The sequence below is a fragment of the Gymnogyps californianus genome, chromosome 1, assembly GCF_018139145.2.
Source record: "Gymnogyps californianus isolate 813 chromosome 1, ASM1813914v2, whole genome shotgun sequence".
Lineage (NCBI taxonomy): Eukaryota > Metazoa > Chordata > Aves > Accipitriformes > Cathartidae > Gymnogyps > Gymnogyps californianus.
Genome location: NC_059471.1, coordinates 134,410,060 through 134,424,921, shown reverse-complemented (window position 1 = coordinate 134,424,921; position 14,862 = coordinate 134,410,060).

Below are 14,862 nucleotides of genomic sequence, written 5' to 3'. Positions count from 1 at the left end.
ACTCTTGATGAAAGGCATGCCCAGTTCTTTCTTCATGAATATGTCAGTGAGTCACTTCTTTCTCAGTAAGACAACAGTAAAGGGCAGGAGAAAGATACTCATCTGAGGGTATTCATGCAAGGGACCAACAATGACTTGCAACTACACAAATAAGTTAGTGGAAAGGGGAACCAAAACTCTACAAATAGCAATGTGTCTAAAAAGGGGAATTGCCCGAGAGAGAGAGGTCACTACAATGGCTTGGGCAACCCCTATTACAGATAGCACATCAGGACATAATGCCGGAACACATTGGCCAAGGGAGAAGGAATCAGCAAGTGGCAGGCTGCTTCTCTGGGAGGGACTGAAAAGAGAAGTGGCACGTGCAATCAGGGCTGTTCAGGCATACCTTTTAGCAGCCTTGTGCTTGATCACAGCAGCTTTGGATAAGACAATAAACTCATTGCTTCAATCATGAATTTGTCTGACTTCTCTCGATGATCAGGGAAAACCTAGAGTGAACACCCTACCATTTAGCAGTTTCATATTGATCTAAGTGTTCATAGGACGGCCAGAGCTTCTGTCAATGCTCTGGTGGTATAATCCCAGAGAGAGGTTCCCCAAGATAAGCAATGTCCTTTAAGTTTACATTTGACCTGGTAGATTTTGTAGCTGCACACTCCAGTAGTAAGTATCCAGACAGGTATGTGAGATTCATCTCTTCAAATGTACATTCCTTTCTGTGAGCTACTTGTCTGGACTATTTTTACAGCCAAACATCAACAGGCAAGCAAGATATACATACAAAAAGACACACATGCAAGACATGTCCTCTGAAGGGAGGATATCATCTGAAAGTCTCGTTTAGATATGTCTCCTCTTCTCCAACTATCAAGGGAAACCAATTACTTGCTGCAGCTGGCAAGCTGATCTGCATATATATGCTAGGAGGGACAGGTTCTATCTTACGCTTAGGATTTTTCACTGTATATAAAGGAGGCATGGATGGCTAGAGAAAGACGTAACTCTCCTTATTCAGATTTGGCAAGAGGCAATGGCCGTGCTGGTCCTGCTGCTGTATGGGATTGGGGAAGAAATAAGGCAGAAGAGAATGGCATTTTTGCACTCACTAGTCCTCCCCAATGCCAGTCATCACCACTATTACAAAGCACAACTGCTGAGAGTGCACATAATCGCAGAATTTTCAATCCACACCTAGACAAAGCCAAAGAGTAGCTGGGTTACCTGCACGATTCATGATATGTATAATGACTCCATTTGTTGCCAGGTTCCTGAGACCTTGCCGGTTACGGATATCCAGATGCTTGAACAGCTTGGCTGCATATATTTCCAAGGTCACATTGGTATGTATCCCCAGGAACTCCAGAATTCTTCTGGAGCATTTCCCACAGGGAGTAGTAGATAGGACCCAGGTGATGGAGCAAGAAACTGATGGCATGGCCTTGAAACAATTTTCCAAGAAGTTGACTTCAGCATGTGGGGTAGAATTGTTTGAGCACCAGCTCCTCCAGATGGTACCTCTGCTCCACATGATTTCACACAGCAGGTACACTACCTTTGGATGTTGGCCAGGCAAATAATTTCTTTTGAAGTCATTTGGCTGTATCTTCCACCTGCAACAAAAGTACCAGCAGTACTATGATCCTAACACTTCAATGACGTTTGGTCCCATTGTGCATTGCCTGCTCTCAATATCAGCTAAGCCTCCCACTCTCAGCCTTTCCCATCCCAAATGAGCAGCTTGAAGAATGTTGCAATCTAATGATCTAAATCTGGAATTTGATGAAGGCTCCAGAATTATTCCCCTAGAGTGGCTCTGGTGAAATACCCACAGCACCTCCTTGAGAGGTGTTGAGAGGGTAAGCAACTCCATCACCACTCTGAGATCAGCACTGGTCAAAGCAGGGAAACAACTGGAAAGGAAGATCAGGGAAAGGGATGGTAAGAAGAAAACAAGGCACAAGGCTTCTTAGCTTTGCCTGTCTCTGGAAATTGCCATGGGGCCCAGGCAGCACACGGTGATAGAACTGTATCTCTTACCCTTGGTTGTTGCTCTGGGTGCAGGATCTGTATAGAAAAGATTTGTGAGTCATTGGGGATAGTAGATCAGAAAACAAAATTTCCTCTACACCTCCTGTCCTAGCCCCTTTCAGTCTATACACTCCCTGCCAAATCTCTTTTATCTAAAAAGGCTTAGTAAGTAATCCCTGCACAGCAGGATAGCCACTCTGGGATGCAGGAGTGGTGGATTTCTACCTGGGAGCTAAACTTGATGATTGTTTAAACTATGCTGTACATGAACCCTTGCTCACTTGAACACGTTAGGGTTGGCTGTGATCTCACTCAAGTTTAACTTCACTGTTTTCAGCAGTACTGCGTCTGCTTTTCCCTGACTAATCGAAGAGCAGAATCAAATCTCTTCTCCCTTTGTATCTTCCAAACCACTTCTACTAGGCAAAACTTGAGCTATTTTCCTGTTGGTACTCAGAATGTCAATCTAGACAAAAACATTTTCACAGCCAATGGTTGTTTCTTTTCTTAGTATGAAACTGTTTCAAAAGCTGAAAAAATATCAATGCCAAGGAAAAAATATCAGTGCAGAAAGGAGGGTGATTTCTGACTAACAAATACCTATGGGGTGGCACCACAGACCTGTCTGATTATATACATTTTGTCTTTTGTGGTGGCAAAGAAGTCTGACCCTATGACTCATTCATCCCTTCCCAGCTGAGGGTCTAGATGAAAACAATTGCAGGTGATCAAGGCTAGTTATTTCTTTTGTAAAAGTCCATCCATAGCAAACTTAAGATCTAAGAACCCTCATTTTATTGAAGAAAAGAATTAATTTACTTAGAATTAAGATACTAACGGCACTTTTCCATAGCTCTTAGCTCTTTAAGATGAGGAATTATGAAATATACACAGTGAAATTACATTTCAGCAGGAATAAAATAGTCTTCCACATCAACAGAGACCTGATCAGCTCTTTGCACAGCCTTATTGCACTGATTCTTTAAGAGGCATTTTCTAGTTGTTTATTGCATTGAAAACAAAATAGGTGAAAAGATAAGCTAACTAATTTGCTACATTCTTAATTGCCTTTGAGATCTCTTTCCACATTAAGAGGTCTTTTGGAATGTAAATTCTTCCTGCCCAATGCCACATCATGGTTAACAAAAATATATTAATATTTTGAAGCTGGACCTATGACTCAAGATACGGTAATGCATTCAAAGAGATACCCACAAATCCACGAGTGTCTCCTTTGTATCTTCACGTGCCAACACACACATTTGTCTGTACTCACCAGTTCCTTAGATACAACTACAGTAAATATCTACACTGAATATGGAGAAATAGACCTGCTATTCGCATACATGTACTTACCTCTATCAGTGATGGCAGCCATGGATATTTCTGGATTTGTCTGTCGCCTCTTGGGTAATGCACGTCCCTTTATTAGTCTTACTTTTGTTTCAGCTTCTATTCCCGAAGACTGAACTTTGGACATTAGTAATGTTACTCAGCTGAATATTTCGTCATGGTGACTTGCTTTTATGCAGATAAACTACCCCACTGGGTGAAACTGAAAGGAAGTTCCCGGCAGCAAAAGACTGCGAAAGAGGGTGAGTCCCATTCAGAAGTGGATCTGGGCATGTAGACAAGGTTGCCTACCAGAAGCTGGAATTAACAGGTGAGCCATTTTTTTGCAGTACAGAATAGAAATCATATCTCTTTATTACCACTAGCCGCAGAATAGAAAAGCAACTCTTCTCTAGTCACCCCAATGCACCAAGAGAGAAAGAGCATCTACACAAATGGCATCAAGTCACATAGCTGTGGCATGGCAGATGATAACTTTTCTGGCACCCAGATATCAGAAAGTTGAGCAGAACCCGGTGGAGAGAGGGAAACAGAAGACGTCATCTGCAAAAGCTTGTGATTTTATGGATCTCCAGCAGGTGGTGATGGTTACTGCCATTTCCCTTCATGGGACCATTCTGTGGAGTTCTAAGGACCACTCTTACACCCTTGAACCTGGGTCCTCACTTAAGCAAGGAAGACCCTCAATGTGTGTGAGGACACAGCTACAGCTGTGGTCAGTGACTGGGCCAACACTCTCAGGCTAACTCTAAGCAAGCTGCCCGGCATCCAGGAGAGCTATGGCAGTGGACAGCTTGTTGTGGGGGAACACCCAGATATTTATGACACTTCACAACTGAGAAGAACTCTGCACTCACGTGGGCACCCTGAGAGCAAAACATGAGCCAGCTGATCTGCAGAAGCTATTCGTCATGACAGATCAGTTCCCTGATGTAAAAAGAATAGGCTTTTTCCAGTGCCCTAAGAAACCTGCTCAGTGTTATGAACTGGGCATCACCTTCCTGTGATCTGTTCTGTAACTCACAAGATGCAGCAAAAAATATTTCCCATTTAATCTGAAAAATGAGTGAAACAATGCTAGTTGCTAGTGAGAAGCTTTCCTCTGACTGACACACCCAAAACTGGCTTCCAGAGCAAAGGGATCACAAAAGAATTCTTCATATGGCTTAGCTAGAGATGACTGTGCTGAGTCAGTCTCTATCATTTACAGTTTCCTCTGGTTTTGTGACACAATTATTTTGTGGCCTGATGCAAGCTGCGAAAATGGATCCCTCGTGAGCCATCGGCCAGTAATGTGCACTCCCTGAGGACAAAGCCATTGCCTTCCTCAATGCCAAGTCTGACTTGGGATTGTAAATCTAAGGGAGTGATTTATTTGTATTCTCCGAGGCCAGCCCCCAATATTCTAAAATCAAAAAATATTCAGTTTCCTGCAAAGGTAGAACAAACAGAAGTGAACATGAATTGTGGAGTACAGAGGGAGGAGGGATTCAGGCACTGGCAGGACCCTCTGTGAAGGAGAAGGTTAGTCTTGGCAGGTTATCGGGCAGTGCAGTGCCAACACAGCATCTGCCTTCAGGGCCTTTTCTGCTGGAAGGTCACCACTCACTTTACAGCACAGAATTGTTCCCTAGTGGTTGCGTTAGTTCATACCTTAGGAAGAGTGAATGGGATCAACTCAGACACTCAGAGACTTCTTGAAACAAATAAAAAAGTGTTTGACTAATGTGTTTTTGAGTTCATGGACATGATACTCAATAAGGCCAGAAATGCATTGATATTATAATATTCTCTTCATTTCCTTCTCTCTGCAGTAGATGTTTACAAATAAGCGGTAGTAAATTAGGCTTTTGAGATGCTTAGTCTGATCTGCAAGAAATGCTTTGATTAGCAGCAGTGCTCAGTAGCAGTAGTTCCTGGTATAAAAAACCACCAATGTGCCACAGAAAGCAGAGAGAGAAAAAATGAGTCCAAGCAGAAGCAGGGAATTTGCAATGCAACATTTCCAGGTGTCTCCAGGAAGCTGAATATTCTCTATGAGATAGTGGAAAACCAAAAGAAGAAAAAAAAAAGGAAACGTCATTCTGTCATTCCTGCCAGCCTAATGTGAGGCGAGGAATCCCTTCAAAATTCGGCAATTGGTTTAACCCTAACAAAATCAGAAAGACAAGGTTACTACACAAGTGAATTTTCATGCTTCTAGAAGAACTTGCACATCCTGTCTACAGGGACCAAACTTCAGTGCTTCAGAGGATGATGGTAACCTCCAGAAGGGTCATATATCTGGGTGGGAAAACTCTGTCTTGACCTTTATGAGCAAACAGCAGTAATCCAGTATGCCTTTAGGTAGCTACACGTCTGTAGAAAGGGTCATATATATGGGTGGGACTTCATATTACTCAAACAGCTGTGACCAAAATATTTTTTTCTATTTCTCATGCTGTCAATTATCTACCCTTACAGAAGTTGCTTAAGATAATGTCAGAGATAAATGTGAAGGTGGTTTGTAATGCTGAGCTATTGGTAACAGCTGAATATATCTCACCCGCTCCAGCAAATGGATTTTTTTAAAAATAACCACCACCCTCATATGCATGCCTCCTGAACATAAATTCATTTTGGAGGAACATACACAGCAAAGGGCACACAGAATGGTGGACATACACTCACTCATGACTCCTTTAGCCACCAGGTTCCTTAGACCTTCATGATAACATTCCCTTTGGTGGTAGTAGAGCCATGCTGTATATATATGACCTGATTCACCAGGGGTAATCATCTAGAAACTTCACAGTTTCTTCAGAACACTTTGCAGAGGGACTCCAGGATATACACTAGGTGACAGAGAGCTGGACAGAGCAATAGGAAGCTAGCTCCCTCCAGATGTCTCCCAGGAAACAGAGTTCAGCATAACAGTCCTGCAGCAAGACAGTATTATGGTAGTGGTGTCTACTGGATGTACCACTGCCCTAATTTATCTCACTGCACCAGCTGGGTCTCGAGAGAACAGGCACATAGTTTGCATTTTTTCTTAAATGTCTTTTGGCTTATCTGACACTTGAAATCCAAGATGTCCGCCAGGTAACACCAACTCCAGTGTCACACTGAACAATTTTATTCAGCATAAAACACAAACTTGGACTGACATAGAAGTCATAGAAATGGAAACATATGGAAAAAATAAGGAAAGACAGGCAGGTTAGAGAGAAGAATGAGGAGCACAGAAGAAGGAGAGTTAGATCAGACATCATAGAAGACAAAAAGGGACAAGGTTTGAATCAGCCAAGATCCCAATTTGCAAATCTCTGAGAATTTTACAGGTACTGAGCTTCTATTCTCTGGCTGAATGATCTATTGGAAAGAGGTGAGAATCACCCGGTGGAAGTCTGGAAGCAAGGGGGAAGGCAAAACTGAATTGTGACCAAAAGCTTGGGGCTCATGCCACAGAGGCTTAGGTCTCAATCTCCACTTACAAGCCGCTTCCTGGACTTAATTTGTAATGGTAAATTTTGTGTTAGTTCAAGTGTTCTGCTGGCACATTTGACAGTAAAAGGAAAATCCACTGTGCATTTGTTTGGATTTAATGGAGATTTCTCAGTAGATATCTACATTTTCATGGAAAGAAAAAACACACAGAGCCTTTTGAGATTTACTCTGTGAACTTCAAATTTAAAAAAGGGCTAAAATGTGTCTCTGTGTGTATTACTATATATGTATGAGTACACACTCACACAGATATTTACATATATATGTATGCATAATAATGCAATGATGCATATAAAACCAAGCTTGTAGGTACACAAATACACATCCTTAGCAGCATATGAGTTTACAACTCTGACTGATAAGCACACCCACCCATGGCCTTTTTATCTCTCCCAGCACCTTTGCTTTCCATTCCTCTCCAGGTTACACAGCATCATCGTACTTTACTGAGACTCTTATTCAGTTTCCATACATGGAAACTTAAACATAAGAGATTAAGATAACTGATGATGCCCTGCTACTACTGGGTAAGCTTTATGAGTCTGACTCCAAACAATGAAGTGGAATGGCAGCCAGCCACGAGGGTGTGTGGGCAGAGCCCTGACCCAGGCAAGGTGGAGAACAGGTGGTTAGTGGGAAGGACTTACCTGTGTGCTTACTTCAGTATTAATTTTTCTTAGCTAAACAAAACATCCCAATATCCTTGTAATATAATTCTTTCACATTAACTGGTGAGGCTGTAGAAATCAGAGAAGTGGATCAAATATATATCATGAGGAGTCAGTGTGAAAAAAGAAGCTGCGAGTGAACGTATCTGTATTTTGGACTATGATTTTCTACTCTAAGCAGTCCTTCTACTGTCATCTCACACTACTTTGCATCACAGAAGTTCTATATATTTATCTTTCTGATTTTGCCTTGTTTCTACCTCTTCATTTCAATGCACGTGCTGTGTCAAAGCACTTGGCAGAACAATAAGTACCCCAAATTGGGTGGACATCAGTATGTCCATATTCCCTTTGAGAGACTGAGTCTGGAATAGTCATCAGACAACTGGCAGGGTTTTAAATAGTGGGGGGGACAACAAAACCAGGTGGACTTCACTTGAAAGAAAGCAATGATTCATCTGTTCCTTTCCTATCAGTCATGCTGGAGACATCGTTCAGAGCAGCTCTAGGAACATTCAGCACTGAGCTTTTCTTTTCCAAGCACTTAGGGATTACTCAATGGTGACCATATGGTTCACCTGTAAGCTGTAGCTCCCATGGGAGGTAAAACCTCCATTACAAGCAGAAAATGTCCACCAGAACCAGGCATTACAACCATTGGGCACCATCGAGGATGGAGTTAATTTTCTTCATAGCAGCCCGTATAGTGCTGTGGTTTAGCCTGATGACCAAAACAGTGTTGATAACACACCAACATTTTAGCTATTGCTGAACAGTGCTTGCACAGCATCAAGGCCTTCTCTGTTTCTGAATTTGCCCCCAGGTGAGTAGGCTGGGAGTGGGCAAGATGCTGGGACAGAACACAGCTGGAACAACTGACTCGAACCGACCACAGGGATCTTTCATGTCATCTAATGGTATGCTCAACAATAAAACTTGGGGGGATTTTTTTCTGAAGTTGCTGTGGCTTGGGGACTGGCTGGTCGTCAGTCTGCTGGTGGTGAGTGATTGCCTCTGCATCATTTGGGGTGTCTTTTCTTTTTTTTCCCTTCACTTATTAAACTGTCTTTATCTTGATGCATGAGTTTCTCCCTTTTGCCTTTATGATTCTCTCCCCCATTCTATGGGGCAGGGAGAGCAAGCAGCTGTGTGGTACTTAGCTGCCTGCCAGGGTTAACCCACCTCACCATCTCATGTCCACAGGTAGGCTAGAAATCCACCCTTACTACATCCACAGGTAAGCTGCTAAAGAGGTCTTGTAAGAAGTCTTCAGAAGACGCCAGAGATACGGGGTTGCTCTGCCAGGATCTTCATGATTCGGGCCCTGTGTTACTATGTAAATAGTCTCTCCATCACAGCTAACACTCCTTTTCCTGTCACTGGCATGGAGTGGGACTGTGAGATAGAAATCTGTGTGTTTAAGCAGCAGCAAGTGCTTTACGATATTCCTCATAGCAGAGACACGACAATCTTCAGGGGACCATCTATCAGTCTTGATGATAGCTTTGAACTTCAATAGTCATGGCATGTGGTGCAGGTCCAGGGGACACCTGGTACAGCTGTGAGATATCCCTTCAAGGGAAGAGATTTAGGGAATGCAGCTGAAGCGGTGGGTCCCAGCTACCTTTTCCCAAGTTGAAGCTGTGTTGCTTAGGCCGGTCAGCAGTACAAGGAGGAGCCACACCTCCCGCAGTGATGGTTATGGATTGTGTTCATTGCATCTGACTAGCTCTTAAGAGAAGTGAGGGATTAAAAGGTGGATATGGGGCTAAGCAGTGTTTGTGAGCAGCAGATGGCAGAAGTGGAAAACAAACGAGATGGAAATCAAGATGTAGCAGGGAACTGTGAGGGTGGAAGGGCACACCTTTTATCCAAAAATCCAGCTGAGCTGTCATGGTTTACTCAGATGAGTACACCCAATGGGGTCAACTGTAAATGCTCATCAGATCCAGCTATGAAAGTGGCATGAAAATCATCTCCAACTACCCAAATAGTCTTGGCCCTGGTGCTATGGATTAGGCATTCACTGATCAGGATGCTGCTATGGAAGGACCTCACTATGGGGTAGACCAATAATCCAGATGGTAGTTGGAAGCAGAGGGAATTATGATACCATGTCTCAGCAATCTGCTCTGTCACAATTTTCCTGTCTTATCTTAGAGAAGTCATGCATGATGCTGACAGGGAAGCCCTGCCAGATCTCACTACTACAGTTAAGACAGATTGCAGATTTGGAGGCTAACACAGTTACTGCTTGTCATGTAAGACAGGTAGGGCTGCAGGGTGGGGAACATATCCTTCTGCACCTCCTTTGCCACAGCCTACTGCCCAGTCCACAATCCACCTTCATCAGAGACACTTAAACTAAGACACTCAAACGGAGACACTCTGCCTCCCACCACCATGGCTAAGGTTCAAGGATGAACAGAGACTTCGTTTGGCAGGAAAACTGCTCTTGGTTTAACCAGACCCATGGTAGCAATGGATGCAGTGCAAGCAAGGCAATACCAGTGCAAAGCACTGTGGCTCTGCATCACATCTCTGGGGCTGCAGATCAGGAAGCAGAGCTGAGCCAGGCTCCCAAAGCCACTTTGGGGAGATAAAGCTCTGGCTGCTCCCTGGGTCTGTTCAGAGCTCTGGGATGCCACCAAGTGACCATCCAGATGCACAGGTGGGGTGGCACATACAGAGCATGCTGGCATAGAAGCTCTGATCTGCTGAAGCAAAAGTCCAGGCCAAAACAGTGATGGAGCTCCAACCCCTTCAGTGCCTGACAGATCTGAGCCCCAGCAGGGCTGCTGCAGGGAGAGAGACAACAGCTAGCAGCACTGTCCAGTCAGGAAACAGACTGTGAGGAAAGCAGTCATCACACTGTGTGGCAGGACATGGGCTTGGGCTGGAGGTGGAGAGGATGTGAACAGACCAGGTAGCCAGAATGGAGTGCTGGATGAGGCCTTACTCTACATATCATCCATAACTTCTGAATGACTGAGTTTAAGCACAAGTTGCCTTCAGTTTTTATTATGAAAACAGTTTGGGGTTCTTGCTTGCTTGTGACATAGGAATGGCACAGCCTTGCTTTGGCCAAGAGCTGGTTACAATGCAAACAGGGGCTGAGTGTGGTAAGTCAAGGCCAACAGGACAAAGTAAACAAGAACTAAGTGTAATGAGCCTTGGCATGGACGGTGGATCAACCAGTGACAGAACCATGCCCAAAGCTGCTGGGAAGGTATACTGTGATATCATTTGATTGGCAGCCTGTGCCAACAACTAGCTACAAAGACCTTCCGCAGCAGAGATTGTGAGGGGACACTTGGTTCACTTCATAAATTGAGCTTAGCGGTTTCACACTGTCTGTCTTTCTCTTCCCCCCAAAACAACTTGTGTGATCAATTTTCTCTGCCTCTTTAAGACCAGCTTGAAAGCATCAGCTCCTGAACTTGTAAGATGTAAAGACCCATATCTAAACAAGAGGACACATCTACCAAAGTGGACATTACTTAATTGAGGAGTGCTGCCATTTTGTGAGTTACAGGTTGTCATCTCTTAGTTTCCATAAGCCAGATTCTCTTTAGGCTAGACTGGTCCAAAACTCTGAGTAATTCTATTGACTATGTTAAAAGATAAGCAATACAAATGAGAGAAGAATCAGGCCCAATCATAGCTTTAGAGTTTAATGCTAAAATCGATATAAGTCAATGAATATTTATGCTAGTCTTGCAAAAATAACCTAGCGTCAGGAATAGGGGAGGGAGAGAGGTTCTGTTCCCAAGCACTCACTACTGACAGCAGGGCTTGTACCTTTGCACAGTACAGAGGAGGAAACAATCGGACAGAGGAGCAACAACCCAGCTTGACTACTGCAAGGGATACAGCTGCATTCCTACAGTTCTTTGTGCAGCCTAATGTGCCTTGCTTTTCAAGGAGTTTCCAGTGGATACATCTAGTGGTCCAGTTTCAGGACGGGCTTGCAGATAAAAATACTTTATAACTTCTTTTAGCCAGCTGAGTGGAGCTGCTGAAATGCAATGACCACAGATACTGTAATTATCGTTCCACAGTCACACCATTTGGTGGATGGAGGATTTGCTTCTATTGAATGGAGCATCTGGATTTTTTAAGTTGCTCTTTTAAGATCCAGTGCTGCTGTCAGTTGCATGTTCTAGCTCCCACTGAGCCAGTGGAAAATTCTCTAGGCTAGCACAGTCTTTCAAATGCAGACAAGTGTTTCAGTGATTAATGATGAGACATCAGTATAGCAAGAACGGGCACTTATTGTGATTAGTTGATCAGTTTAAAACAGAGACAAGTACTTATTTACATGGCAAGCTGTGAACTTCTGGAATCTGCTGCCCCAGTAAACTGTGGACACAGATGGCAGGACAGGGTCAACAGAGATCTGAGAAATTCATGGTAACAAGTCCATAAACTGACACTAAAGGGAAGATGCAGGGTTCCCAACCACAATCGTTGTGGGTATTGAGGTAGTGTGACCGGATCATAATGAACCACAGATAGTGGCCAGGCTTGTCTACGCTCCCTAAAAAGCATCTCCTCCTGCCACTACTAGATACAATGTCTGGACTATCCTCTCTGCCCTGATGGGGCATTTTCTGTGTTTTTAAGTTCACTTTTGTTCCTCTTGCAGCATGAGGTAGGAGACAAGGCTAGCCGAGAGGACAGCAAGTCTCCAGAGATGTTCTTCTTGGCACCCTGGCCTTCTCTTGCCAGAGATTCATTTTTCAAGAGTCAAGGAAATAGCCTGTTTTCATCAAAATGCCTCAGTGGAAGTAAGTTATAGTAAATGAATCAACCGTTTGGGTGCTAATTTAGCAGTCCTCCTTAAGTACCCTTTTCCCATCAGCCTGTGCACCACTGGGCTACATCAGAGGAAGAACAATATTAGCAGAGTATTGAGTCTGGGACGCTGTTCCCCATTCTGGCTGCTACCTGCCTCCATTTCCACATCCAGAAGTTTCTCATTGGGGATATTTAGCACTGTCCAGTATATTCAAGATTCCCAGTGACAAGCTGTCTGTCCAGGATATTGGTGGCTTTTAGAAACTGGGGAATGTTAGCAACATTTTATGATTGTTATCTTCTACACACAAGCAGTAAGGCAGCTGGCCATCTTCTGTGGGTGAAATCTCTTAGTAGAGGATCAGAGATAACATTGGTCCGTTACTTGATGAGGTTGGTCACCTCACAAATAGGGATGCAGACAAAGCAGAGATGTTTAATGCCTTCTTTGCCTCTGTCTTCAACACTGATGGTGGGCCCTGGGACCCCTAGAGCGCTATGTTGGAAGACCGTGATTGGGGAATGATGAACTCCCAGTCAACCCTGAACTTGTTCGAGACTTGCTGCTCCAGCTGGATGCAGATACATCTATGGGGCCTGATGGGATTCATCCCAGGGTACTGAAAGAGCTGGCCAATGTTATCACAGGACCTCTCTCCATTATTTTTCAACAGTCTTGGGAGTCTGGAGAGGTCCCAGTTGATGGGAAGCTGGCAAATGTTGTCCCAGTTTTCAAGAAGGGTAAGAAGGAAGACCCTCGTAATTACAGGCCTGACAGTCTCACTTCAGTGCCTGGTAAAATTATGGAGAAGGTTATTCTGAGAGTTATTGAAAAACCCTTGAGAGACAACGCAGTCATTGGTCATAGCGAGCATGGGTTCACGAGAGGGAAGTCCTGCTTAACCAACTTAGTTTCTGTTTATGACAAGGTCACCCATCTAGTTGACAAAGGGAAGCCAGTAGATGTGGTGGTTTTGGATTTTAGCAAAGCTTCTGATACTGTCTCTCACAGTATCCTTCTGGATAAACTGTCCAGCATGCAGCTAGAAAAGTCCATAATACGTTGGGTGAGCAATTGACTGACAGGTCAGGCTCAAAGGGTTATAGTAAATGGGGTTACATCACGCTGGCAGCCAGTCACCAGTGGGGTACCCCAAGGCTCAATTTTAGGGCCAGTGCTCTTTAAGGTTTTTATAAATGATCTGGACACAGAAATCGAATGTACATTAAGTAAGTTTGCTGACGATACTAAACTAGGAGGAGCTGTGGATGCCCTCAAGGATAGAGAGGCCTTACAGAGAGATGTGGATAGACTCGAGAGCTGGGCCATCACCAACCGTATGAAATTTAACAAGAGCAAGTGCCAGATTCTCCACCTGGGACAGGGTAATCCTGGTGCTGATCTCCTCTCTCTGGTGACCAGTGATAGGACAGGAGTGTTATGGAAATTACACATGCCAGCCACCATAACAGGATTTGACTCTAGGTTTCTGCTGAATCGATAAGCCGAAAGATAGATTCCTCTATAAAAGTACTTTTTATTAATAGCGCTACAGCTCGAGCTGGGTGCCTCCAAAGAGGGACCTCAAACAAAGAAATCCCTGGGCAATGATACCCTTACAATCTAAATTCCCCATCCCTCATGCGACAGTTCAGACCAGTAGTAATATTAGGGTCTGGGGTCTTCCCGTTCTTCATTGGGTCGCTTCATTGTCTCTAGGCGGGCCATTTCTTTTCTTATCTCTAAGGTTGCAGCTTCTGTTAATGAGTGTAGCTTCCTTCTCTTCTGGCTTGAACTGGCTCTGGGGCCTTCTCTTACTTGACTACGTAAAAGTTCAACATATCTAAGTGAAAGTTCACAGCTTGAGGCCTAAGGCTTCAGCAAATTTAGCTACTAATGCTAAGCAAGTTATGCTAAACAAGTTCTATATAAGCAGTATACCAAATTGCATAACAGGAGGAAATGGAATGACAACGTGTCAGGGCAAGTTCAGCTTGGACATTAGGAAAAGGTTCTTCACTGAGAGGGTGGTCAGTCACTGGAACAGGCTCCCCAGGAAAGTTGTCACGGCACCAAGCCTGTCAGGATTCAAGGAGCATCTGGATGATGCTTTTAGTCATATGGTTTAGTTTTAGGTGGTCCTGCAAGAAGCAGGGAGTTGGACTCAATGATCCTTATGGATCCCTTCCAACTTGAGATATTCTATAATTCTGGTTCTATGAATGGGAGATCCTGAAATGAAAATAGAAGTATGACATTTAGATACTTTAACAAATGCACTTTGGACTTGCTGTGATCTGAAATGGACATAGCAGGAGAAGTCTATTACTTGTAATAGCCCAGAATATTTCTTTTCCACAGATGCCATATAAAATGGATTTCCCAGATGTTCAATGACCTACTTAGCCGTAGATATCTTTCACTCTGTTTCACTAAAAATAGCATTTGTCAGAAAACTCTAATATATTGAAATCAAAATGCTGCAGAACTTATATTAGTTTTGCTAGGGTTTTTTGTACACAG